Source organism: Gorilla gorilla, chromosome 8, assembly GCF_029281585.2.
Source record: "Gorilla gorilla gorilla isolate KB3781 chromosome 8, NHGRI_mGorGor1-v2.1_pri, whole genome shotgun sequence".
NCBI lineage: Eukaryota > Metazoa > Chordata > Mammalia > Primates > Hominidae > Gorilla > Gorilla gorilla.
Window position 1 is genome coordinate 88374427 of NC_073232.2, and position 26539 is coordinate 88400965.

Here is a 26539-nt window from a genome sequence, read left to right on the forward strand (position 1 = left end):
TTTACATAATACACAACTCCGGGACAAGCAGTATGTTTAACAATGTCAGGTTCTGAAAACTCTGATTGAAAAATACTTTGTGAAAAACACCAGTCCAAAAATATATATCCATTTCCCTGGTGCGGTGGTGTTGGACGTGACCGTGAGGCTCCTCTGGCATCTCCCCACTCAAAACAGGCCTTTTGCTTTCTTCAGGTTCACCTGCTTCCAGGCGGGCAGGGCGTTGTATTCGTCCCTCGTCATGTCTAGTGCAAACTGGAAACATTGGGAGAAGCGCCCCGCGACTCGGTGAAAGGAGCCGGGCGGTGTGTGTTGTTTTACTCCCACTTCCAATGCCAGCGGAAGAACCGCTTACCTCGAAGTCTTCGTCGGTGAGATAGATCTCAAGCTTCAGAGGATCGACCCCCTCCGGGAGTGGCCTGGCCAGGAGGTTGGCCAGCGGGTAAATGGTTTTACCGAGCTTGGCTAAGACGTCTTCCACGAGGGTGATCTGATTGGAAACTTCCATGTCCTAGAAAAGAGGAGGGGGCAGAGAGGAAAGCTCGTGTCCTAAGTTTGAACTCTTTTTTTTTTTTGACTGCAGGAAATAATATTTATTTTATTTTATTTTTTATTGTACTTTAAGTTCTAGGGTACATGTGCACAACGTGCAGGTTTGTTACATATGTATACATGTGCCATGTTGGTGTGCTGCACCCAGTAACTCGTCATTTACATTAGGTGTATCTCCTAATGCTATCCTTTCCCCCTCCGCCCACCCCACAACAAGCCCTGGTGTGTGATGTTCCCCTTCCTGTGTCCAAGTGTTCTAATTGTTGAACCCGTTTTGTTAAGTGCTTGCAAACACACAGCCCTGTGCCATCTGCACACAGCCTGAGGACACATAGCTCCATGTCACTAAGGAGGAAACGGCTCTGAAAGATAAGGGATTGCCCAAAGCCCTGCAGTTGTCTCGACTTTTAATTTTTTTAATTTTTAAATTTGAAATTAAAAAAATATAGTTTGGAGACAAGGTCTCTGTTATTCAGGCTGGAGTTCAGTGGCACTATCATAGCTCACTGCAGCCTGGAACTCCTGGGCTCAAGCGGTCCTCCTGCCTTAGCCTCCCAAGTAGCTGGGACTACACGTGTACATCACCATGTCCGGCTAATCCATCCTTCTTTCCTTCCTTCCTTCCTTCCTTCCTTCCTTCCTTCCTTCCTTCCTTCCTTCTCTCCCTCCCTCCTTCCTTCCTTCCCTCCTTCTTTCCTTCCTTCCTTCCTTCCTTCCTTCCTTTCTTTCTTTCTTTCTCTTTCTTTCTTTCTTTCTTTCTTTCTTTCTTTCTTTCTTTCTTCCTTTCTTCCTTTCTTCTTTTCTCTCTTTCTTGTCTAGCTCTTTCTTTCTTTCTTTCTTTCTTTCTTTCTTTCTTTCTTTCTTTCTTTCTTTCTTTCTTTCTTTCTTTCTTTTCTTTTCTTTTCTTTTCTTTTCTTTTCTTTTTCTTATCAGGTCTTGCTCTGTTGCCCCGGCTAGTCTCAAATTCTTGGCCTCAACTGATCCTCCCTCCTCAGCCTGACAATGCACTGGGATTACAGGTGTGAACCACTGCATTTGGCCCCATTTTATTTTATTTTATTTTTTTAGAGGCAGTGTCTCGTTCTGTCACCAGGCTGGAGTGCAGTGGTGCAATCATAGCCTTGAACTCCTGGGCTCAAGTGATCCTCCCACCTCAGCCTCCTGAGTAGCTGGGCCTGCAGGTGCATGCCACCATGCCTGCTTAATACACTTTTTAAATATTTTGTAGAGATGGAGTCTTGTTTCTCTGACTTTTAGATGTTTTCTCACCTTATCACAGAGTTTCAAACAAATCTTGTCGCAGAACCCCCTCTGGAAAATTGTTTAGGGACTTTCCCATGAGTGAATTACAAACTAAGATTAGTAGATTTTAAGTCTAAACACCAGAGACCTCCAAATAATGGAATTTGTTTAAAAATATTTTTAAAATAATTAAACTGAAAAGAAATCACACCCTCCTCCCCTCCCCGGCCTCATTTCTTTTTTTCTTTTTTTTTTTTTTTCTTTGTTTTGAGACAGAGTCTCGCTCTGTCACCAGGCTGGAGTGCAGTGGCACGATCTCGGCAATCTCTGCCTCCCAGGTTCAAGCGATTCCCCTGTCTCAGACTCCTGAGTAGCTGGGATTACAGGTGCCCACCACCATGCCTGGCTAATTTTTTGTATTTTAGTAGAGACAGGGTTTCACCGTGTTAGCCAGGATGGTCTCGATCTCCTGACCTCGTGATCTGCCCGCCTTGGCACCTTCTTAATCCACAATAGAAAAAGAAGGTCAGAAAGTGCATTCAGAATATTTTGGAGCAGAATCAAGTTTGCTTTTCAACCACTGTGTGCATTTAATCTGAACAAGCTATTCAGGGTAAATTCTCTTCCTCCATTAAACTTGGGATCCCAGATTGGCTTCTCTCATTTTGGGCGGATGGATGATGGGAATGCATGACTAAGAGCTGTTGCCCAAATCACAAATATCTGGGGGAACTAGTGGTCAACAGGCAGGTTTTGGGCTGGGCATGGTGGCTCATGCCTATAATCCCCGTACTTTGGGAGGTCAAGGCAGGAGATTGCTTGAGCCCAGGAGTTTGAGACCAGCCTGGGCAACATAGTGAGACCCCCCCATCTCTACAAAAAATACAAAAATCAGCTGGGCGTGGTGGTGCACACCTATAGTCCCAGCTACTCAGAAGGCTGAGGTGGGAGGATGGTTTGAGCCCAGAAGTTCCAGGCTGCAATGAGCCATGATGGCACCGGTATACTCCAGCCTGGGCAACACAGCAAGACCTCATCTCCAAAAAAAAAAAAAAAAAAAGAGAGAGAGTGAGACAAAGGCAGGTGTTTGAGTGACCCTGCCTGCATCTGAGTACTGACTTCTCCACTCGCTGAAAGTCGCTTCATGTTTCTGTGCCTCTGCTCCCATGCCAGTAAAATGGGAATAATAAGAAGATAGATCTTGATGGACTGTTGTGATAATTAAACGAGAAAATCAGTGTGAAGTGCTTGGAGCTGTGCCTAGTACAGAATCAGCACTTGGTGAATGTTAATTATTTGTATAATTTGCTGGTGTGGGAAGCCTGACTCTTCTCCGGCTGGAATTCCACAGGCCTGCACAACAGTAAACAGCCCCGCTGCCAACCCCCAGGATCTATAGTGAATACACAGAGAGGATGGTGAGTTACATCCTTCTGAAAGTGGCTAAACTGTCCCACATAACTGATGTTTATGGTTTCTTCGAATAAACATAAAAAATTTGACTCTCCCAGTCTTGAAACTTGAGAAAGTTATATTTGTCTTATCTGAGTTCCTTTCTCAGGAAACCAACCATCAGGCTTCTCTGATAGTATCAGAAAGCCAACAGTGTAATCCTAGCACTTTGGAAAGCCAGCCTGTAATCCTAGCATTTTGGAAGGCTGAGGCCAACAGATGACTTGAGTCCAGGAGTTCAAGACCAGCCTGAGCAACATGGCAAAACGTCACTGAAAATACAAAATTAGCTGGGCATTGTGGTGTGTGCTTGTAGTCCCAGCTACTTGGGAGGCTGATGTGGGAGGATTGATTGAGCCTGGAAGGTGGAGGCTGCAGTGAGCTGTGATTGTGGCACTGCACTTCAGCCTGGGCTGGAAAAGAAAAGAAAAGAAAAAAAAAGAAATGGAAGCTTACCAGGCCCCTCACCCACCATGATGCCTAACTGACTCCCTGCTTCCTGTTGACCACCTCCTCTTCCTCAACCCTCCTTCATTCCTGTTTTCCCACATATGGTTACATTTATTCCCTGCTATAAAAAATCCTAATTTTAGTCGGTCAGAGACACAAATTTGATACTATAAAATATACTTGGGTCATTTCCCCAATCAAAGCAGCTCTCTTACATGGTAAAAAAAAAATCAAAACAGAAAAATCCCGTCTCCCATCAAACCAAAATAAATCCTCGGAACTGCTATTCCTAGCAATGTTAATAGCTCATCAATAAGAAATTCAACATCGTTATAGGTAACTTCTTTTCTGTGTGGTTGGAAAACATTCTGGATAACAATATATTTTGGTAGATAGAAGTTATGATAAATGCCTCATGCAGAAATACCAGATGGTCTCATAAAAGACAATATTAATGAGATGTTGAGCGATCCCTTATCATAAGGGAGTCGCGGTACCTCCATTCATTCAGTTTTCTGAACATACTAATTCATCAGATTTCATTTGTGTCTCCTCTACACAAGGTTAATGTCTGAAACATGAGGGTTTGGTTGTGCGTCACATGGACACTGAGAGACAAGCAATGCCAAGCAACAGGTTCTTAGCAAAGAGAATGAAGAGTTCGCAGCTTTTATGTACATATATAGTCCTCAGCATGATTCAACTCACCTTTGCTTTTAAGTTTTTTAAATTTGGGTATACTGTGTAGAAAATTACTAAAATAGTTCAATTGATTTCCCATTAGACTTCTCTTCTTACTAAGTGAATTCTATGACATGTTATCATGTTGCAAAATAAATATTTTCCCACTCTGAAAGTGCAATTGGATGCTCTCCCCAAAGTAAAGTCAACCCACAATCCAAAAGGTGCAGGAGCCACCTTCATAGGGCAGGAAAGCGTGCTCACCATCTCTGTGATCTCAGCGATATCCTCTCTGTGCTCGCAGCTGGGAAACATATTGGTGAATGTCAGGGGCTCCAGACCGGCGTGGATAAGGTAAGACTTGGGGGCTGGCTTCTTGAGATTTTCTCCTGTAGTTACACAGAATGCAATGTCAGTAGACCCAAGGGAGACCCTGCCTTTCTCTGATTTCCCTTGAAATCTTTTCTTCTTTGTCAGAACTCATGACTTCATGCTTAAAATGCAAGTTACAAGTAGTTCATAACAACACATGGATAATGCTTATATAAGATGTTAGTTTCATGCCTGTGACTACAATTGTGACCTATAATCAACCTGAGTCTATACTTCTTGGACCTAACAAACCGCTCTGCATTCCTGGAAGGGAGAGAGAAGCTCTGTCTGCAGCTTCTGGGTGGAGCATTTTCTTCCTCCTGAATTCACCTGTAGAGTCATCTGTCTGCCTTCCTACCACGGGATTAACTCCAATATGACTGACAGCAAACGATAGCATCTTATACATCCACATTCACTATAACATTGGGTGGAAGGTTTCATATGTTATTTATTGCTAAAGAGTTTTTCAGGAAGATAATCAATTGCACATACTCAGTGATATTAAACTAATTGTATCAATGAAAAATAAAAATGCGATAAGATATTAATTACTGGTATTTTCACTTTACATAAAAGACCAGAAATTTCATGCGGATGGTATACGAAAAACTACAAACTTACTGTGGGTCTTTCTTTTAGGATATAATACTAAAAATAATAATAAATAATAAAAAGGTTGGCAATGGCCATTCACCATTTGGGGGAAACTTCCATTCTCCAACAGCATGGTAGTGCTTGCAGATAATGTACATGGCAGAGGCCAACTTGTCTCTCAGCGTGATCAACCCCAAGTACAGCGGGGTTTTAATCTGCCTGGGCATTCCACAATACAGCCTTTATCCTTGAGGGTAACAAGTTAGATGGCCTCATAATATCAGAGAGAAAAACTAGTTATTCATGCTGGCAGCTGAGAATGCACTAATCTAAAAATTAAAATATCTCAAAAAGTTAAAGGGGAAAAAATGGGTTTCATTATCACCTGCTAGGCTTTATAGACACTGGCTGACCCATGCAGAAAGGGAAAAAGGGTCTAGGGCTCTGGTGAGCTGCTGGCGAGGCCTCATCCTTGCAATACTGGAGCACGGTCTCCATTGTGCTCTTTCGGTCGGAGGCACGGCAGATGCGGGCAGAACCAGTGATCTTGTTCTCGATGGGCCACCAGCCTTGCCAGAGGTACACCTCGTGGTGATTGTCAAGGAAAAGCGCTGTGAGGGCAGGGACAGAGCCTGACCATCAGGAGCTCCTTCACAGACACTTCCAGTTCACTCCTCCCCAAACCTAGTGGATGTTGTGCCTCCCCACTGCTGTGTCACAGGGGGAAACCCCCTTGGCTGTCGAACCAGGGCAAAGGGGCAAACGGAAACCCAGGACACTTAGCCCTTTGAAAGTTCAACTGGGAGAAGCCTGTAGGCAGAGAGAGGTGGTGTCAAGGAGTTGGTCTCTTTCATTCCTAGTCCTCCAGGCCCTCCTCCCTTTGCCCCAGCTCAAGTCCCTGACCCTTCTGGATACTGGCAGGGCTGTGCTAAGAGTGGAAGGGATAATGCATGTGCCACTCAAGGGGCTGTTAGCACCATGTATCTCCAAAGAGCACAATCAACACTGGAACACACATCTCACTGCAGACAGGTCAGTGGTGTTCCTGCCCTGCACGTGACTGCTTAGCAGTGAGGTGAGATCATGGCTCTCTTACAGAGAAATGGGCTTTAAACATCAAAACTGTGGCCAGGAGTGGTGGCTCATGCCGGTAATCCCAGTGCTTTGGGAGGCTGAGGAGGAAGGATTGTTTGAGCCCAGGAGTTCAAGACCAGCCTGGGCAACATGGTGAGACCCTATCTCTACAAAAAGAAAAAAAAAATTGCTAGGCGTGGCGCATGCCTATAGTCCCAGTTACTCAGAGGCTGAGGTGGGAGGATCACTTGAGCCCAGGAGTTTGAGGCTGCAGTGAGCCATGACTGTGTCACTGCACTCCAGCCTGGATGACAGACTGAGATCCTATCTCTAAAAAATAAAATAAAATGAAATAAATTGAAAATAAAAATTGTTCTACTGCCTTTTCCTCCTCACTTTTTCTCCTCCTCAAATTGTCAGCCTGACTCTTACTCCAGGTGGCAAAACCCTCTCACTCTTGCTAGTCGGCTCACCGTGTGTCCTTTCCTGGCATGCATTTCGGGATTCTGTGAAAACCACACTTTAAAAGCCCAGTGGAGGTTGACAACCCGCTCTGAGCCCCAGGATGAAGGGTGTGGGCACATCCTCTCTTTCTGGTGGCTGATTTTCCAAGCATGACATGTGCACTGGTCAAACTTTCAGTGCTGCCCTGAGATCCCAGTGCAAGGTGAGGTCCCTGGCTGCAGCTCCAGGCTCTTGTAATGTGAGAAGCAACAAACACAAACTGAGAGGCAGCTGACCTTGGCTTCATTGGAGGGTGGGTGGGAGGGGTTGTCAAGCCCAGTCTCTTGTTACTTTGCCAACCAGAATGAGGGCACAGAGCCCTGACCTTCGGATCAGAAGACCTGGGCTGGAGTCTTGGCTCTGCTGCGGAGACTTGGTATGGCAGACCCTGTTCACTGGCTAACTTAGCTGATATCTCAACAACCTTCTCCCTGGCCATTTGCTTTCCCAGGCTCCCTTGCAGCTGGAGTTGGCCATGTGACAAGCTCTGGCCAATGGGACATAAGCAGAAGTCTGCTGGGGGCTTCTGGGAAAACGTCTTTTTTATCTGATTAAAGAGAGAGACGTGGCTATTAAGTTCCCTTTTTTCCTCCACCCTTCTTTCTCTTTCTGTCTTGAATGCAAATATGATGGCTGGAGCAATGGCAGTCGACCGGTGACCATGCAGCAACAAGACTGAGAGGAAGGCTGGGAGAAGAGCGGAGACGCCAGGCCTGCCACTGTGGTGCTCAACCTGTTCTTGGCTGAAGTCTTTGGGTGGGTTAGGTAACTGAGCCTTGTTGCTTATGCTATAATATGTGGCTGATTTCACCCTCCCTCCTTTTGGTTCAGGGGTGAGGATGAAATGAGCTAACATAAGCACATGTTCTGGGTGTTCAGAAGCACATAGAAGGTGTGTCTTTTGCTGCTCAGCATAGCTGCCCCCTGCAGGCCTTACCTGGCTGGGGCGTGCTGTACAGATCTTCCTGCAGGAAAGGCATGGAACTGACCACAGAGGGGGCTCGGGCAGGGTACACAAACTCCGTGGCTGCAAAATCCCCAGAGGAGCTGCTGAGGACGAACAGGCGGGGTGCGAAGTTAAAACTTCCGGGATCTTTGAAAGAAAAGAGTATGAAGCTAAAGATACCATATGCATTAAAGTAAATTCCAGATGAAGAATGAATGTAAAATATGAAATAATTCAAAGCATTGTGGAAACATAGGTAGAATTAATCTGAGCTTCGAGGTGGAGAAGACCTGCTAAATTGTAATAGTAAAAGAACTGGCCAGGCGCGGTGGCTCACGCCTGTAATCCCAGCACTTCGGGAGGCCGAGGCAGGCTGATCATTTGAGGTCAGGAGTTTGAGACCAGACTGGCCAATACGGTGAAACCCGTCTCTACTAAAAATACAAAAATTAGCTGGGCATGGTGGCACATGCCTGTAATCCCAGCTACTCAAGAGGCTGAGGCAGGAGAATCACTTGAACCCGGGAGATGGAGGTTGCAGTGAGCCAAGATTGTGCCACTGCACTCCAGCCTGGGCAACAGAATGAGACTCCGTAACAAAACAAACAAACAAACAAACAAACAAGCAAACAAACAAAAAAACTGGAGTCTCTGGTTCTATATCACCACAATTTTTCCTAGCTCCAATCCCATTTCCAACATTACAACTGTATTGAGGTTTGAAGGGAAAAAGAAAACTCATTTAAGTTCCTAAAAGTTCAGGGGTCATTTTTATTTGATTTTTTTGGCCATTTGTTTGGTAAAGTATCTGTAACGTAGGTTCCATAAATGATTCTAATAATTTCTTAAAGCATTTTCACTAAAAACAGCCTTTCGTACCATCCACTGTGGATCTGAACTGGCTAAGTTTGTATGTTTTTGAGAGGGCAAAATAAAATAGGAACCATCAATGACTACATTATAAATACCTATAATTAATTTGGGAGCCACTCAACTGAAATTTCTGCTAACTTAGCAAAAAAATTTTGCCTTTGATTAGCAATCCTATTCCTCAAAGTAGTGAAAATCTGTTGCACCAACTAGATTACTGGGGAAAGGCATGTTTCAAATAGATCATAACAGTTTATAAAGACCTAGACATTTTTAGCACTCAAATACATTGTGTAAATACACATTTACACTTAAATAACCAATATTACGTCCTAACATTCTAAACAGACTTGACCGTATATACCCAAAATACAATTGTATCTCTTTTTAAAAGTATTTTTATTTTAGAGACAGGGTCTTGCTCTGCTGCTCAGGCTGGAGTGTAGTGGTATAACCATAGCTCACTGCAGCCTTGAACTCCTGGGCTCAAGTGATCCTCCTGGCTCAGCCTCCCAAAGCACTGGGACTACAGGCAGATGCCACTATACTGGGCTGATTTTTCAATTTTTTGTACAGATGGGGTTTTACTGTGCTGCCCAGGGTAGTCTTGAACACCTGGCCTTAAGTGATCCTCCCACCTCAGCTTCCCAAAACTCAGGGATTACAGGTGTAAGCCTAGACTTTTATTTCTTTAAAGATATTTTACAAAATGGGCATTTCACTAATATTCCTTACAGTTTTCCTGCATGTATTGACATGTAGTCCTATATACAAATTAATTTTTCTTGTGTGTATTCATTTTTAATTTTATCAATGTAAATATTCAATTTTCAGTGGGAAGAACTTATGGGGCCATTCTTTTCACAGCCTTGATCAGTTGCCTAATTTAAAGTGTAATACAAAAATTAACAGTGTGTGGTGGTGGGGGCCTGTAATCCCAGCTACTTGGGAGGCCAAGGCAGGGAGAATTGCTTGAACCCAGGAGACAGAGGTTGCAGTGAGTCGAGGTTGTGCCACTGCACTCCAGCCTGGGCAACAGAGTGAGACCCTGTCTCAAAATAAATAAATAGGGCCGGGCGTGGTGGCTTATGCCTGTAATCCCAGCACTCTGGGAGGCCGAGGCAGGTGGATCACCAGGTCAGGAGATCGAGACCATCCTGGCTAACACGGTGAAACCTCACTTCTCTAAAAATACAAAAAATTAGCCAGGCGTGGTGGTGGGCGCCTGTAGTCTCAGCTACTCGGGAGGCTGAGGCAGGAGAATGATGTGAACCCGGTAGGTGGAGCTTGCAGTGAGCCGAGATCATGCCACTGCACTCCAGCCTGGGCAACAGAGCGAGACTCTGTCTCAAAATAAATAAATAAATAAATAAATAAATAAATAAAATAATAAAATAAATAAATAAATAAAGTGTGGATATGTTATGCCATCAAAACAGTTTCAAGAATAAGTTTGGTACCAATAACAGAAAACAGAGATATGAAGACTGCTCATGGTTAAGTATTCTTGCCCCAGAGCCACCTATTTATAGAAATTAAACCCCTATCACGCCCTGGAGGAGCCTGGCTCAGATCCCTGAGCACCTCAAGCAGCTGTCTCCTGACCCTGGTGGGGCACGAGCAACCCTACCCTGCAGGCACTGGGCCAGGACACTGACCCTAGCAGGCCGGCCAGCATCGGCCAAGCGGAGGCTGTACCACCTGTGCAGCTGGTGCTTTTGCTGACCCTCTCCCAGAAGTGCACCCTGAGCTCTGACTTAGTCCTGTTTGCAGGTGTGGCCCTTGTGCGCACAAGTGATAGAGGAGCCGGACTAGTGTCACCAAGGGGCCAGAGCTTCCGCGTTGGCTACGGAGTGACTGCAAGTGCCATCGGGCTGTGCCTCCCCCCTGCTGCAGGGATGGTCTGGAATCTGAACGCTCCCTGCTCTATCTTAATTCTCCAAAGCTGGACTTTTTCAAAGTTGTAAGTCTGCTGGAAAGAAAGAAAGAGAGAGAGAGAGAAAGAGAGAAAGAGAAGAAAAGAAAAGAAAGAAAGAAAGAAAAAAGAAAGAAAGAAAGAGAGAGGAGGGAGGGAGAGAGGGAGGGAGAGAGGGAGGGAGGGAAGAAAGGAAGGAAAGAAGAAAGAAAGAAAAGAAGGAAAGAAAGAAATGAAGAAAGAAAGTAAGTGCCTGGGCAACATCGTGAGACCCTGTCAAGGAAGGGAAGGGAAGAGGAGGGGAGGGGAGGGGAGGAGAGGGGAAGAGGGAGGAAAGGGAGTTCTTCCCACTGGGGGTCCTTGTCTTACACCCCACTACTCCCTGGAAGGAGAGGCTGGAGCTGCCTGGGCCCTGGAAGATCCCCTTCCTGCTGTTTAAGAAGCCCCTGAAGTTTGGTGTGTTCAGCGGCCCAACCTCAAGTCGCCTTGCTGCTGGTTCAACCCTGACCTGCTCCACTGTCTGGTGACTGGGATCTTCGGCCCCTCCTTGTAGCCAAACTCACGGCTCTCCACATCCTGTGCTGGAGCCCCAATCTGACTCCCTGCATGCAGGGTGGGTTAGCAGCACAGATGGGTTTGAAAAGAGGCAGGCCTGGATGTGAGTGTCCCGCTCCACTCCCTGCTAGCTTGTGGCTTCAGGCAGGTTCCTTGATCTTAAGGTCCTGTTCCTCATCTGAGAAATTAGCATCACAACAGAACAAGTCTCAGGAAGCCCAGGAGGCACTCAGCTAGAGGCAGGGTAAAGCCCCCAGCATCGTGCCCTGAGGGGGCAGGGGGACCTCTGGGTCACAGCCCGGCTCTGCACAGCACACAGCCCCACTGGCCGTGTGCTCAGTGAGATCCGCCTGCTGGGTGTTCCTGCACTTGCTTTACATCATGGATAACTGTCTTGGAGACAGGGTCTGAAATCTTTACTTGGTCCCTACAAAAAGTGTCTCCCATAGAGTAGATGCTCAGGAAATGGTGTCAGTTGATGAACAGATGCATTTTGTATAAATCAGGAAATAAATCACGTGGTTCTGAGCCTGCAGTTTTCTGATCAGCAAACAGCTGCCTGTGCTTCCTGTGGCCCCGCGGGCAGGTGCACCTGCACAGCAAGGAGGCTGTAAAGAGGCGAAAAAACTCCCTTCTGAATTGAAATCACAGACCTGTGACCTGCATGCTCTCCTAAATGGGAGCACTGTGGGAAAGGCTCCTCCTTGGCAAGGAAAGGGATGATTTCTCCAGAGTTCACCGGACTCCCCCTTTCCCCAGCGCCAAGCATCCGGGTGAGTGTTTTGCAATGGGGTCTGTCACTATCAGGAACCGACGAGAGTTTAGACTCTACATTTACTACACCAGACCCACAAAGCACCACCCATGCTCTCAGTCTCAGGAGAAACAGCTTCTTTCACTTTTCAAATCAATCTTCTGTGCATGTATTTACTATGTTACAGCACCATTTGGTTCCAGCTTTAAATCACGAAGATATGCTCTACTTAACGACTTTAATTGAAGCAGCACACAGCCACATGGGAAATATCATTTAGAGCCAATCATCTCTTTCCCAGAAAAGCTCTGGGGACAGGAGCAGGGGAGGGAGAGAGGGAGCTGAGAAGACTTGACGTGCAAGTTCAATTTCTACAGGTGAACACCAGCGGCCTCGGCAATGCTAGGTTGTTAGGAATTCGGCCTTACTTCTTTTCATCTCTGTGGTTTACTAACTGGCTCTCAAAGTCGCATTACTGCGGTGCCCCACTGCACGCACGCGGCAGAGGGCACGACAGGGTTCATTGGAGAAGCTGGCTCCTGCAGGGCTGCTGGGCCGACCTCTTTCAGCTGGAAAAAGCCATAAGCGCTCACTAACCTGCCGTGCTCACCATGAACTTCCACTTGACCACATAGGCATCCCCCTCGTGGAACTGCCTGATGCTTTGTTTGGGGAGCCTGCTATAGTCGAATTCCAGGATGTGCCAGACATCCACGGAGACGCTGGTGATCTCAAACTGCCTCCTGTGGTGTCCTTCCACCAGGCCATAGCCACAGCCAATGTTCACCCGGTCCAGGATGGCACCTGCTGTCGTCTGGGGCACGGACACCATCCGTGTCACGTTGTTCTGCTTGACATCGGCCCTGGAGTCTTCCTATAGGGGAACATGAAGACATCGGTTCAGTTGCCTGTTTCCGCAGCTATTCCTTGTCACACTCAATGCTGCTTCAGCTGTTCATGGGACAGCATAAAAATACAGCTTCCACACTCTGTCTCAGGATGTTTAACTGCAGTCAGGGAAAGGCTGCATTTTCAGAAAGACTCTGGCAGGTCTGAACACCCATTGGCCACATTGGTGCATGGGGTGCCTGAAAACAGGTGCAAACCCGACTCTTCACCTCCCAGAGTCAGATTAGAATTGGAGGCCAGTCTGCTGTTCTATTAGTGAATCCTGGGAAGGCCTCTTAGCTTTAAGGGGGGTTTGTGTGTGTGTATGTGTGTCCATTTTTTTTAATTAAAAAAGTATTTTAGTTGACACATTATTATGGATATGATTTGATGTGTTGATACATGCATCTGTTTCCTGGGGAAGGGAGTGTGGGAAGGAGACGGGACAGGGAGGATAGGGAGATGTTGGCCAACAGGTACAAAATGACAATCAGAGAGGAGGAATGAGCTCTGGTTTTCTCCCGCACAGTGGGGTGACTGTTTTCCAATACTATATTGCATATTTCAAAATAGCTAGAAGAGAAGATTTGAATGTTCTCACCACAAAGAAATGATACATCTGGGGTGACAGCCATGCGAACTATCCTGATTTGATCATTTTACATCAAGGCCACTTTTGTTGGGACCTGAACCAAGCCCTGAGGTTTGAGACTTGGTCACTGGAATACCTTGTGCTGGGCAAGTTCCCCGGGTTCTTCTCATTTGGTCTTTTCATTTCCGTCCAATCCAGAAACTTTTCTTTGAACAAAATCGTCTCATTGTGTTCATTAAGTCTCCCAAATATCGCCCAGTTGGGCCGCCCCTGTCCTTTTCTGTAGGGTGGGAGGTGGGGGTGTTGGGAGAACAGACAGGAAAAGAACCAAGATTAAGCCAAGCTTAAACAAAGGAATCTAAAACACATGCGGCTACTGGAAAAAACCTCAAAGTACGTAAGTGGTGTATAGAACAAATGGTTTATTTTCCTGCATTTTACCAAATACTGACATTTTGTTATTTTAATCTGAAGTCTTGCAAAGCTTTGTGTCCATGGAGTTTTTGATGTGCCTTAATGTGACATGACCCATGTCAGGACTAGACTTTTCTTACATTCTAGCAAGTATTTTTTTGTTTTTGTTTTTTGTTTTTTTTGAGATAAGTTCTTGCTCTGTTGCCCAGGCTGAAGTGCAGTTGCACAATCATAGCTCCCTGCAGCCTCGAACTCCTGGGCTGCAGTGATCCTCCTGCCTCAGCCTTGCAGATAGCTGGAACTGCAGATGTGTGCCACCATGCCTAGCTAATTTTTTAATAGAGACCAGGTCTCGTTACGTTGCCTAGGCTGTCTTGCACTTCTGGCTTCAAGCTTCCCAAAGTGCTGGGACTACAGGTGTGGGCCACTGTGCCTGGCCACATTCTAGCAAATTCTTGTCTTTGGGATGCCCTGGGAGTGGCACGCTGGGTGGAGATTTCGGCAATAGCAGGAGCCGTGGGCAAACCTCACTTGTCATCTACTCTGTGCCACCCAGTCACCTGCAAATGCTCACCAAGTTTCCTCCAATTAATTAATAGACGTAGGGAAGAGGTAGCTCCCTCCTCAATTCTCTATTATTTTATTTCATGTTACAACAAAGCTCTCCAGAGTACAGAGATTCTCCCATCACTAAAATGAACACACTTTCATAGATCTTGAAGTGCCTTTTTGTGCACTTATTTCTAGGCCACTGACCAAGACAGCAGATGGGGAGAGCACAGAGAGATAGGAGGTCTTGTGCGGGCTTGGGATTTCAGAATTTGTGCTGTCCCCAAGAACACAGGTAATTTAGAAAAAGGTAGAGCTGAGGGCTGGGTGTGGTAGCTTATGCCTGTAATCTCAGCAGTTTGGGAGGCCGAGGCAGGCGAATCACCTGAGGTCAGGAGTTCAAGACCAGCCTGGCCAACATAGTGAAACCCCGTCTCTACTAAAAATACAAAAATTAGCCAGATGTGGTGGCGGGCACCTGTAATCCCAGCTACTCGGGTGGCTAAGGCAGGAGAATCGCTTAAACCCAGGAGGTGGAGGTTGCAGTGAGCCAAGATAGCACCATTGCATTCCAGCCTGGGTGACAAGAGTGAGACTCTGTCTCAAAAAAATAAGTTAATTAATTAAAAATTTAAAAAAAGAAAGAAAAAGAAATAAAACAAAAGGTAAAGAAGATACGCATGCTGCGGAGGCAGTAGCCCTGGAATAACATGCACGATCTTTCATCCCTCCAGACCCATCTTCGGTTGTGAATCTGGCCCGGGATGCAGCCACCCCTTAGAGCAACCCCCGCTGCTGCTCATGCCCTGCTGTGCTACTGCCTCAGTCACTTCCTGCTTGGTCAAGACCACAGCTGCTGATGTCACAGCTGAGGCACATCAAAAAGGCTGCCTGATTCAAAGAAAGCTGCCGGATAAATCATAGAGCACAGACACTTCTACCTCATGCTCTTGTGGGACTTTAGGAACCAAACATAAGCACCTACGGAAAATGCACGGCGGTCTTGAAAGGCTGTGGTCTTTATCAGAAAATATCTGAATGACTGTCTGTTATGGCAGTCCTACTCTGCAGGCTTGCTAAGATGATGATTGAAAGGGCTTTTGGTTTCTGCTTTAGAATCTGGCATTTATGTTTTGAAGCGTTGTGAGCAAGCGATGCGGCAGATTGCAGGGTAAGGGGGATGAACCTGGGCCAGGAGCCAGATGTGTTTCTCCACGCACTGCCCTGACCTACAGCCGGAACTGGGCTCAGTGGTTTCAGCCTCATTTGCTAAGAAGGGCTGGGTGCGTAATCTTGGCTGCACCTTAAAATCCCTGGGAGCTTTTAAGACATATTGACACATAAGCTCTAACTCACATGAAACGAAACACATCTCTGGGGCTGGGCTGAGCAAATGCATTTTTTAAAAGGCCCCTCAGGTGATTCTGTCTCAGAGATGTTGAAAACCAGTGGGTTAGGAGCTCAGTCATCTACTTTCAGATCTGTGATTATGCTACTATTAAATACAGTTGGCCATTACATAGATTTTATGCTTTAGCTTGTTTTTTTTTTCCTCTGCTATACCAAATAAAATCTTTTGAGCTGTAGTTCCAGTCCTTAAAACAACGGTTGTTACCATACTGAGGTTAAACATTAGTGCATTTGCTTAACAAGGACGTTAAAACTTCTTACCACACTGACATAATTTTAATGATTTCTATAATAATTAATAAGAAAATCAATAATTGGATTTTAAAGCAGGAAACTAGGCAGGAAAGTTGAAATTCATATACCAGTTCAATGGAAAACATTAAAATGTAATTGTGTGATGCCCAATATTCTATGATGTTTGTTGGTTCATTGGTTTCTCATCTATTGTAACAGCACCCATAGTTAAAAAGCACTACTTTTTTTGGTCTGATAGTTAAAAAGACAACAACAATCCTTTGCATGTAAGAATTTTTTTCTCATAATCACAATTTTAGAGTTTGCACATATTCTATTCAATTGCAAAAATGATGTTAAAGAGTCTAGTACATGCAGGGAATATTACAATTGCAATCATTGTTTTAATACCATCTCCTCTCCCTCTTCCCTTCCCAAAAGATATAAAGACATAAACATCATCTGCTGCCAAATAAATCCTGGAATTCGAGGGCGATGCTGGGAAAGTATGAAATTAGAGGGAGGCATGTTGCTTTTGCATTTTCAGATCAATGGCTGAATTCCAGACCTGGGGAAGCCTTTCAGATCTGCATGTAATTTGTTTAAACAATTGCTGTTCATCTGCCACAGCAGCACTTGGAATGCCGCAGGGAGGAACGTGCAGCATTTCTTGCTCACTTCAAGAAATCAACTATAACAAACCTCTTCTGGAAGACGACAGCATCCATATTTCCATAATAGTTAGATAAAAGTTAAAGAACTGTTCCTTTTGTGAATATTCACAGTCCACTGCATATAATCGTTTATGAAAACTGAACCCTATAAAGAGCGAGAGTAGAGGACTGTGGTGAGAACAGAGGGATCGAAGGGAATCAGATCACTCAGGGAGCCGTCCCAAGGTGGGGGCAGGAGTACCTGGGGATAAGCGGATTGCATTCTCCAGGATCCAGGGGATTGATGTCACAGTTCTCATAGTCAAAGGTTCCATTCCATAAGTGCTTTGCCAGCTGAAATGCTATTTTTCGTTGTGCTAACGTGACTTCTTTCCCATGCCATACGTAAACTTCACTACCAAAATTAAACACCAGTATCTGGGAGAAATGGCACAAAAGAATTTGTTAACTTCAAGAACATGCAACAGTTGAATCAGGTGCAACAGGGTCTCTTGTTGACAGTGAGTCAAATGGAGGAAGACAGAAATCCTAATGGGGCGACCAGCACAGACACAAAAAGGCCAGGAGATCTCAGCTGGCACTGCCCCACCGAGCCAGCCTCTGCCCTGTGGGCACGATTCCTCCTCCCAGTGTCCTAAGTGGCCAGGATAATGTTCCCTCCTCTGAACTCTCAACCTGCTTACAACTTGCGATTCACAAGAGTTCTTTAGGTACATCTTCCTGTCGACTTCCTGCCTCTCTCCCCTATTCCTCCCCCTCTCATGTGCTCATTCATTCACTTAATATATACACAGAGGCCACTTCATATACCCCAGGCACTCATGGTCCAATGGTGTCTTCTCTCCAGTACACAATTCCAAGATCCTTAAGGGCAGGGATCAGATCATAGTGATACATACAGGAGGGGTTGATTACTAAGTGTTTGCTGAATGAATACACGAATGTAATGCTATTTCTTATGTTCATAGTTTGTTTTATTCTTTCTCTTAGAATGATTTCTCCCTTCACTTCCAGCAACTCAAATTTTGCTTAACTCTAAACTCGGCTCAATTTCACTTTCTATGGAAAATTATTCCTGATGATTCCTGTATTTATTTTTCTGTGACTTTTCCCCCATGTAAAAGACCATACATATCACACAGTCAACCTTGCTCCAGATTACATTCCTTCTAATACTCTTCTGCCCAATTAAACTTAAGGGCCTTGCGTGTCTTCCACTTTCTCAATACTTAGCATACTTAATGGTACTGGAAATGTATATAATTAATAAATATTTACTGGCATGACAGGACAAAAACAGCACATTAATTGGCAAATCCATAAATTATATATATATATGTATATGCATCTATTATTCCTCAAACTTAAGGACTGAAAAATATTCCATTAATATTTATACAAAATGCAAGAGATAGGGCTAAGTAACATTTACATTTTGCCTACGATGCTCTCAATGATCCATGCCACCTCTGAACAATATTGTCGATTTCATATTAGAATTTAAGATGTCAGTAAAGGGGTGAAATAACAAATACCCTGGCTGGGCACAGTGGCTCATGCCTGTAATCCCAGCACTTTGAAAGCCTGAGGCGGCTGGATCACGAGGTCAGGAGATCGAGACCATCCTGGCCAACACAGTGAAACCCTGTCTCTACCAAAAATACAAAAATTAGCCAGGCATGGTGGCATGTGCCTGTAGTCCCAACTACTCAGGAGGCTGAGGCAGGAGAATCACTTGAAGTCGGGAGGTGGAGGTTGCAGTGAGCCGAAATCTCGCCACTGCACTCCAGCCTGGCAACAAAACAAGACTCTGTCTTGGAAAAAAAAAAAAAGAAAGAAGGAAAATCCTTTTAAAAAGCTGTAAATGTTCTACAATGGATACCGACACTGGCTAACCTTTATTGGGAACTTACTCTCTAACTTACTGGGCAGCCTGTGCTGAGTGCTTTCAATGTGCTTTCTCATTGAAGGGCAGAGGCCACAGGCTGTACCTCTTTGGGTTGCAGAAGAGAGCACTTTGGAATTTTCCCCCAGTAGTTGTCATCAGGAACAAGTTTGTCATCCATGAGACAGTAAATGCAGTTAGTTTCTATTATGGCTGCTTCATAGAGTTAATCTTCTTTTGGGTCTCCAGTAGCTTGGGGATAAGAACAACAGGAGAGCATCACATTTTACATTGCAAAGTAGCTGGTTTAGAAGAATGAGCTAAGGGAGAAGAAAGGAAATTCAAGTCTTGTCAGTCTCTGAAGTATAATGAGGTCTGACATTGGTAACTGGTTTGGCCACCCAGAAGCTTGCAGAAGTCTTTGGCTGCAAGAGTGTGTATATTAATTCCTGCTTCAATGATTTAGATATAAGTAGCTCTACAACCAAGTTCCCTCTTTGTCTGAATTAAAGTTGCAAGTTCTGAGGCCTAAAAAAGAGAGGAACACAATTGCCTGGGTAGAAAAGCCCTTGGCTAGACAGAGTGGCACATGTCAAAACCAGAGGGAGAAACAGTGTGCCTGCAAGGAAAGCCTTGTGACCACGGGTGTGGGTGGATGCTGGTTACTGGGTATTTTCAATGACCTCAAGAAAATGTAACTGAAAGACCAGGGAGTATCAATTTTTTAGAGCAATAGTTCTCCATCTTCAACAGGTCACATGTGATGCTTTTAAAAAACACTATTCTTTGGGCTTTACCCCATGACAGTCTCATTCAATAGGTCTATGGCAGAACCTCAAAGCTACCTGGGATAAAGGACTTTAAAGTGGGGCCGCTTCCTTTTTTACACAGGAGTAGGAAGGAACCCAGGACCTAAACACTGCGGTGTAGGTCATAGTCCTAAAGCAACCCATTTAAACATGTAATGAAAGCTTGTTTGAGAGACATTCAGGAAAAGAAATCCTACCTATCCCTTCTCACTTGAATGCAACACCTGGCATTTGAGAAGCTTTGTGACTGATGCCAGGAAGAACACTCCACCGGTGTGTAAAGGAGATGTTAGCTAAAGCGTTTTTATTTTTCAGGTACCAACCTTCGCCTTTTCTATGACGTTTGCAAACTCTCCTACCCACAGGAAGCAGCAGTGGGGAGAGAGCAGGAGGAAGCAGTCCCCACTGTTGAGCACCGAAGCTTGAGGTTCCACCAGCCTGGTCTGCACGTGTCTTCTTCCTGAACACGAGGCAGACAGTCACCGTCTTTCCAGACAGAACGGGGATAGGATGCACGCCACATCAGAAGCATCCCTGCTGTGGACACTTTCACTTCTAGAGTCTTGTCTGCTAGTAAGAGTGCCCATGGCCCAGGGTGGCAGCAGGGGGGTTTAGAAAGGGCATGATGATGGCACTAGCGGCTGATTTCCTGGTTTGTGCTTTCCCAAATGTCACTCACTTCTCAGGACCATTATCAGTGTCATGTGCATGGGTTAATGAAGGCTCCCCCTTCCAGGGAGATGAGCACACAGGCTCCTTTTCCCTCCTTCACTCTTCTCCTGGGGTCTTACTCTCCCCTGGCCACCTCCTGCACCCAATTACATCTGTGGCCCAGGCAAGGGAAGCCACGCCTTCAAGAAGGGTCGGCTCTTCCCCCGGGGAGTTTCCACTATGAACCCTAGGGGTCTCTCAACAGGAAGGATGGAGCCGCCGCCTTCTGTGGCTTTCAACACCTTTTCCTAAGTATTTGTTGATTTTGAGCTTTCCACAATTACACTGATCATGTAGTCTCTGGGTTAGGACTCAGGACAGAGATTGGTTATTTGAGCTTGTCACTAGTCTTTTTAAATACACACAATAGGATAGTGGTTACACAGAAACATGCGGGAAACCCTCCTGGAGGGAGAGGATATTTCCTCCATTCTCATCTCTAGGATTCATCTATACAGTGGCCACCAGGAGGCAGCCGAGTCTCCTCCTCATGGCCCAGAGACCCCTGGTTTGTCTTTGGAATCTCCCTTGCTACGGACAGGAAGGGCACTGGAGCGGAATGCAGGTGGGCTTCATCTGCGTTGGACTTCCCTTGATTCCTTCTCCAAGCTGTGTCTTCCTCCCCAGTTCTGTACTGACTCGGGGAGAACTGGGCAGGGAGCAGAGAGCCCCTCTGATGACGTAGGGCACCTCTCGTAACTGCATGGTTGTGTGGCTGCCTCGTGGGGCATGGGGCACCAGGAGCAAAAGATGGGATTCTGGAGTGGGGGGACCTGGGTTCGAATCCAGCTCTGCCACCCAGTAGCTGCTGGGACCCCAGACACATTCCTGCCTCTGGAAGCCCTGGTGGGCAGAATACTTCCTATGTCATGGGATTTGGGGAAGCTTGAGAGACAGGAGGTTGCATAGCAAGGAACACACAGTAGGTTCTCAAAAAGCGTGCGTTCCCTTCCTGGCACATGGGATGAATTACAGAGTCAGGACTCCGTATGGGACCAGACAGAAACCACGGGCCCTGAGTCACCATGCCAGGCTGCTCTGAAATACCTTTAATCTGCAACAGCATCAGCCTCTTGTAGGGCACAGCGCTGTTGTTAGAGTTCTGTTCCGTCAGGTTGACGCTCCGCAGGATGACGCTGCTGAAGTTTTCTTTACTGGCTAAACCCGCCAGGGTGACTTCTGAGAAGCTGGAGTTGGAAGATACTGGGCGGGTTGAATAAGGAAACAAAACGCAGGAGGTTCAGTTACAGTGACAATATTTACAGTCAGAAATTATTCATAACTGACTCAACACCTTTGTCTTTTCAAGTTAATCCTGAAAGGGAAAACATACTCAAGTTTGATTAAATGTGCAATTCAATGCTTAACCACCATGTTAAGAATTAAATACAGCATTGAAAATATAAACTGCTTGTTGACAGGTGTCACACCGCGCTGTGCAGAGGGACAAGAACTGAGTGACGATGTGGACCAGCTACTTTAGTACAAAACCAGGAGCTGGATTCACTTGTTGCAATTCCACTGAAAGCTGTTCTAAATCCTAACAACTTTTACATGCCCAAATGTATAGATGCCAGATGACTGTTAGACAGCTTTCACCAAAAGCCTTTATATGTTTAAAAAAAAAAAAGTAGACACTCTGTAAGGGATGATTAGGTTCTAATCTTTTGCTGAAGCAAAGTGATCAACTAGACATTATCTTGAGGTCTCCTGCTCTCAGAGTTGAGATTGTAATTATAAGATGCCAGGTTTTCAGTGCAAACACCTATGGGTCGGTCAGTCATCACTAATCCAACCCCTGAGCCCCCCAAGAGTGGAAGCACAGGAAACACATGTAAGATTTGTGCTAACAAACCTTTATTTCTCCAACTTATTGTTTTTAAAAATGTATATGCTTGAGAGAAATTCAGAACATTTTTCACTGGGATTATGTTTGGAGAAATATGACAATACTTGTCAATTAATTGTGGTGTCGTGATTTTGAAATATGCCTTTTTTTTTTTTGAGAAAGGGTCTGACTCTGTCACCCATCCTGCAGTGCTGTGATTACAGCTCACTGCAGCCTTGACTTCCCGGGCTTAAGTGATCCTCCTGCCTCTGCCTCCTGATGTGCTGGGATTACAGGTGTGAGCCACCACACTCAGCCTGAAATATACCTTCTTAGTAAACTAGTTATAATGAAAAGACTCAACCACTTCATCTAAATACTATATTTCTAAGAAAAACATTAGGAAATAGGTTTATGAGTGTTATGGGAAAATGAAAATTATAGCAAGATTATTCCAAAAATCAAGATTGTGCATGCTATCAGCTCAAACCAAGAAAAGCACTGTTTCAGAATGATGGAACCCCACATTATTGGGCAGATAAGAGCAGTGTGGCTCAGCCTACAGTGAGACTGAGAGTCTGGAGCCTATCTCCTCACCTCCATTCATTGCCTCCAGCCAGCTCCCTCCAGCCAACATCCCAACTCCAAGAACGGGGTCTTACCAAGAACAATTAGAAAAGCACTGATGTATGTGTTAATTAATAATATAAAAATCTAGGATTACAGGCTGGGCGTGGTGGCTCATGCCTGTAATCTCAGCACTTTGGGAGCCCAAGGTGGGTGGATCACAAGGTCAAGAGATCGAGACCATCCTGGCCAACATGGTAAAACACCATTTCTACTAAAAATACAAAAATTAGCTGGGCATGGTGGCCTGCGCCTGTAGTCCCAGCTACTCGGGAGGCTGAGGCAGGAGAATTGCTTGAACCTGGGAGGTGGAGGTTGCAGAGAGCCCGGATCACACTACTGCGCTCCAGCCTGGGCCAACAGAGCAAGACTCTGTCTCAAAAAAAAAAAAAAAAAATCTAGGATTAGAAATTCCAGTGATTTGAGCTGTTTTACTGTAAGAGATCAAATGACTTACTTTTGAATAAGATTAAATGAAGAATGATTGTGTTCAGGATCTACAGATCTGAAAATGGCCAAATTACCATACTCAGAAATATCCATCTCTTCTAACTTCTAGAAAGAAAACTCAACAAAACAGGATAATTCGTAACCAGGCACGGTGGCTCGGGCCTGTAATCCCAGCACTTCGGGAGACCAAGGTGGGAGGATTGTTTGAGGCCAGAGAGTTTGAGATGAGCCTGGGCAACATGATGAGACCCCAGTCTTTAAAAAAAAAAAAAAAAAACAAAAGCCAAACCCCAGGACAATCTGAATTAACCAATTGAACAGGTGATACACACTGTGAGAATTTCTATGAAAAATCTTTAAAGTCTAGGTAAGTGTGCACATGTATGTGCAAACTTACTCCTTTTTACTTCATGAGGTCTTCTGAGCACCATTATTGGCCTTCACAAGGCAGAAAACCAAGCAATGAGTAAAGCATCGGAAGAAGCCATTCCCAAACACAGAAGCAGGGTGGGGGTTCAAATACTCTATTCTACTTTTATCCGCTTTGACTCCATGAAGGCAACGTTTAATCTCTGCTCAGTGTATTCCTGAAGGAGATCTTCTCTTGCCGCCAGCATTTTCAGGGGGTTTTTGGAGGCCTAAACCCGGCGCTTGGGCCTAACTTCCCACTTGTGCTCGGCCACGGAAGACGTCAATCTGCGGATGGAAGCAGAGCCGCGGTCCCAGTCTGTGACACCACCACCCCTGGATGACCTGGGGGTCTTGGACTCCACAAAGTATTTCCTGATTTTGTTACAAATCTTGCAACTCCTCCTCCCACCGCCTCTCCCCTGACATGGAGTCGTAGATTCTTGGAGATGGAAGAGGGATGCAAGCCCACTGAGTTCAAATCTCAGCCACACCCGGATGCCCCCACTCACTCCTGCCCCTTGGTCTCCTCCTGGGAGGGTGTGGAGTACTTCCGGGCAGCTCCTGGCTCTGCTAGACAGCTCTAGGGTTTAGGGAGCTCTTCCCTCTCCTTACCGCGCCCATGCACACGTCCTAATTCTCACTTTGGAATCATACACCCATGTCTACTTCTCTGTCTCCGGCAAGCCCTTCGGGAATTTGCAGACCACGGCTCCTTGAAGTAATCCTTTTCGCTCAGACTAAATTTTCTCCCTATGCAATAGCTTTCGGTCCCCTTACTGACCCTCCATGACTAGCTTCCACTCAACTCACTGCCCCCTCTGAAAAATAACCACTTTTTGGAAGAATATATCGAAATAAAATAGGCCCGCGAGCATCCGTGACCACCCCACATTCTCACAATTCTTTGGGGTGGAAAATCAGACTAGGGGAGGTGAGCAGACCGAGAGAAGCGATCTCCCAATAGACTCCTGCTGCCACTCTCCACCTCCAGCTACGTGGGCCTCTGTGCCCAAAAGACCTCTTTACGTACCATGGTGTCATATGTGTCTGTCAATATACATATATGTTTAAATTATGATATACAACTATTTAAACAGTGGCATTGGGTGGGCGGAAGATTGCGAAGTGGTTAAATAGCTGTGTATGCAAATACCCAAAATACTATTTTGAGGTGGAAAATGGCAAAGGGTTCATTTTTTAAGATAGGAAATGAAAATATGCAAATTGAAACAAATTGAACTAACTGAAACATGCAAAAAATATCTCAAGAGCAGTTTACAGAAAAACATATGATAAGGGAAGAGACTGTCACTCTGACAATTTCGCAGTTAAGACCAGATGGATGTGGTGGATTGCCGTGGGTGGAGCCTGTCTAGCGTGTCTCCCTCTGCTTCTGGTAATAGCATCTGGATTTTCCTTTGGGGAAACCACCTCCCTGCGCCCCCACCGTGGCTCAAGAGGAGACCCAGACACCCGCCTTTACCCAGTCAGCATCTTCTATCCCATTGGCCACAGTGACTGGTTTGGGGATGGACACGGGCTCAAGTTGAAGCCAAGAAAATCAAACCTGGAACTTCTGCTTGGACTACTGGGAAGACAAGCTACCCGTGCCGGGCTGGCCAGGGAGGCAGCCTTGTGACTCCAGAGCTGGGGTGTTCATCTGCCGCCAGGCCGCTGCCTAACGGAGAGTGAGGCCAAGGAAAACAGCCAAGACAGACTGCGTTCTGAGGGGCTTTTAGAACCCGAGGCCACTTCCGTACTTTTCAGCGAGTGAGCCAGTAAACCCCGCCGCACTTTTCAGCGAATGAGCCGGAAACCTGCCCCCCAGCACTTTTCAGCGAATGAGCCCGGAAACCGCCCCCGCACTGTTCGGCAAGTGAGCCAGTAAACCCCTCTCATTTTTCTTTTTGGCTGAAGTCGGTTTGAATTGGGATGTTTTTCTGGCACTTGAAATTGACGGGATCCTAATACCATAATCGCTTTTCCTAGTTGGTTTAGTCATGTTCCCCTGGGAAGAGAAACCCTTAGTCATCACTGAGAAAACCCGCAGATCTATTGATTTTATAAATGATTGGACGCTAAGTAACATGCCTTACTGATTTTCTAGTGAGCTGTACTAATTTGAGCCCATCTCATCCAAATATTTTGCAAAGTTATGAGTAAGAAATATGTCAAATGAAAGACAGGTGTTGAACTCTCTGCTAAGTGATATAAACATAAAAACTGCAAAACAGTATTCAAATTATGTGAAAAATTCATTGACTCTTTATGGCACAGGACAAGCATCTGTGGCCCACGCGGTCTGCCTGCATGCACATCTGGTCTGCCGTCTGCATGTTTTATCTGCTGCGAGGCTCCGTGCCCCTGGCTCCTGCCACACGGTGCCCTGGCTCTAGAATACTAACGCCGCCGTGATGGAGTTAGAAGGAGAAGGAGGCCACACTGGGGGAAGAGCCTCATGGATGTGCCCTCTGCAGGCGAAGGAAGCCCTTCTCAGTGGAGGAAAGACGGAGACCCAAATAACTCACTTGGGTGCATAAGGAAGACGGAGACCCAAATAACTCACTTGGGTGCATAAGGATCGAAAATGACATCGAAGTCCTCGTCCAGCTCCACAGGACTTCTCAGCATATTATAATCCACGTTGCGGTAAAATTTGGCAAAGGTTTCGTCATCATCCGGCTTCATCACCTCCTTCACAGATTTGCCGGTGACAGTGAGCACCGTTTCGTGCATCCTGCCAGCTATCAACAAACAAGCAAATGACGTAAGAGTTTTATAAAAACAAGGACTCCAATTATGCTTCACCAATAGTTTAAAAATTCTATTTCCTCCTAAGTTCCAGGAGTGGAAGAAATACGGTTGTGATATACAAGGTCCTGCGGTTGCTTCCTACCCGAACAAATCTGCAGTAAAACGGGAGAGAGGGAGGCTGACCTTACTGCACACAGGAGCCCACTGAACGCTTCTGAACCTGCACTTGCTTCTGTTGAGGGTAGATGAACCAGCCTCAGCCTCATTCTACATGAAGGGTTGGCAAACTTCTTCCAAAAAGGGCCAGCCAGTAAACATTTTAGGCTTTGCATGGGGAGG

The 26539-nt window shown here is 45.6% G+C and overlaps 1 pseudogene; it reads right to left on the bottom strand.

Moving 5' to 3' along the window:
• LOC101134034 (supervillin-like) lies at window positions 1–26186 on the bottom strand (annotated as a pseudogene).
• Between the last annotated feature and the right edge of the window lie 353 nt (window positions 26187–26539).